At 40.5% G+C, this 2,452-nt stretch overlaps 1 protein-coding gene across 1 annotated transcript in view; it reads left to right on the plus strand.

Moving 5' to 3' along the window:
* The window catches only part of PAQR5 (progestin and adipoQ receptor family member 5), a 349,157-nt gene that overhangs the window by 39,416 nt on the left and 307,289 nt on the right, over positions 1–2,452 (plus strand). The window lies entirely within an intron of this gene.

The following is a 2,452-nucleotide window of genomic DNA, read 5'->3' on the forward strand; positions in this document are numbered from 1 at the left end:
AGCTTCATTTAAAATTAAATTAAAATGCAGAGCCCCTTGGACCGGTGGCCAGGACCTGGGCAGTGTGAGTGCCACTTAAAATCAGTTCACGTGCCGCCTTTGGCACACGTGCCATAGGTTCAAGTATCAGAGGGGTAGCCGTGTTAGTCTGTATCTGTAAAAGCAGCAAAGAATCCTGTGGCACCTTATAGACTAACAGATGTTTAGGAGCATGAGCTTTCGTGGGTGAATACCCACTTTGTCGGATGCATGACATGGCATGGCATGGCATCCAACGAAGTGGGTATTCACCCACAAAAGCTCATGCTTCTAAACGTCTGTTAGTCTATAAGTGCCACAGGATTCTTTGCTGCTTGTGCCATAGGTTGCCTACCCCTGGTCTACACGTATTACTAGTCGCCCTAACTACACTGACATAAGCCCTGCACCTTTCGTGGAGTTATAATGTCAGTGTAGTAGGGCACTTACATCATCAGGAGCAAGGCTGGAGTATATACACTGACATAATTAGGTCAATATAAGCTGCTTTATGTTGACCTAACTCTGTAGTGTAGACCAAGCCTTAGGGTATGTCTACACTACCTGCTGGATTGGGAAGTGGTGATCGATCCAGCAAGGGTCGATTTTATTGCGTCTGGTCTAGATGTGATAAATCGACCCCTGAGTGCTCTCCTGTTCACTCCTGTATTCCCCCGCTGTGGAAGGCGCAGGCAGAGTCACTGGGGGAGCAGCAGTGAAGACACTGCAGTGTGTAGGTCTAAGTACGTCGACTTACCTAGCTGAAATTACGTAACTTAGATTGATCCCTCCCCCCAGTATAGACTAGACCTTAGAGTGACAAGGTAGGCGAGATATTATCTTTTACTGGAGCAGCTTCTATTAGTGTGAGAGGCAAGTTTTCCAGCTACACAGAGCTCTTCAGCTGGTCTGGGGAAAGTACTTAGTGTCACAACTAAATACTTTGTGGAACAGATTGTTTATCATAAGTAGTTACACCTTGTAAGGGACCATTCAAGGTGAAGTGGCTGTTAACACCATTGGAGTCATAAGACAAAAAAGGGGGGTTAGTGAGTTACAGATTGCAGTAACAAACCATAAGTCCAGTATCCTTATTAAGACTGTGATTTTTAGTGTCTAGCAAAGTTATGAATTTAAACTCCCAGACTTGTCATAGAAGGCGTTGTGCTGGTTTCCTTTGAGGATGAGGACTAAGAAATCGGATATGGAGTGACTGTATTGTGAAAAATGTTTGCCCTTGGGTGATATAGTAGTGTGTTTGTCTCTTATCTTTTTTTGGTATGTCATTTCAGAGGGTAGTGCTTGTTTTTACCCACATAATTTTTATTGGGGGCATTTAGTGCACTGGATCAGATACATTACATGTTGTGATGGGCATGTGTAGGACCCATGGATCTTGAAAAGTTTGATGTGGGGTTATTGATGTTCGTAACAGAGGAGATACGTCTGCAGGTTTGCGTTTGTCGTTCTGGCAGGTTCTGTTACTGCTTTGAGTTGGTGAGTCCTGGTCTCTGGGTAACTTACTTGCAATGATGAGGTTGGGGGTTGTTTGAAGACCAGAAGAGGGGGTTCTGAACATATTTTTATTTATTATTATTTTCTCTGTTATTAGGCTTGGCAGAATTTGAGATATAGATCATATCTGCCAACGTATAATATTTAAGTGTTTTTAATCTAGATTTTCACAATTACAGGAAATTATGGGGAGCAGGTCAGACAATAATTAATGACAGGTGTTGATTCAAAAAGTTAACGCTTTATACTGTTAAAACACATTGTCAACATCACATGTCAAAATATACATAGTAAATAGTCTTAAATCAAACAGTTTTCAGGCAGCATTTTTTTCTTTGCCTATCTGTAAATTTTGATTATCGATGGAAGTATTTTTTTAGTCTGTCTGTTTATGGTTAAATTGATATTTGACACTTATCGATTACAAAATCTGATCTCTCCAAGTTTAGTAGTTATGTTACATCTGATTGGTGGGGAGGTGTAGCAAGAAGTTCATTTTCCTGTCTGTGCTTGCAGTGTTATAATAAATCCTTGTTTAAGTAAGAATTACAGTACAATGCTGACCTCTCCCTATTTTACCTCAGGTAAAAGTAAAATGCCTTGTCTTCACTGTGTCTGTACCTTGGTATAGCTCTCATGTTTTTTTTACCCTGAGATAAGAATCAAAAACAAAAGCCTTCAACAGTGAATACAAGGCCTTAGGAGCATATGACTTGCCATTTTGGAGCAGTGGTGTCCTGTTTCCGTAAGTGACCAATGTTTTCCTAAAGAGATGTAGGTAGATCATTGCTGTTGGAAAGTTAGTCTAAAAGATTGAGGGGAGGCAAGTTAATATTCTTTAGGTAGAACTATGCTAATCAATATATGAATCGTGTGACTGGATGACAAGTCTAACTTTCAGTTCTTTATTTTCAGTAGA

The sequence above is a fragment of the Chelonoidis abingdonii genome, chromosome 9, assembly GCF_003597395.2.
Source record: "Chelonoidis abingdonii isolate Lonesome George chromosome 9, CheloAbing_2.0, whole genome shotgun sequence".
Taxonomy (NCBI): Eukaryota; Metazoa; Chordata; order Testudines; family Testudinidae; genus Chelonoidis; species Chelonoidis abingdonii.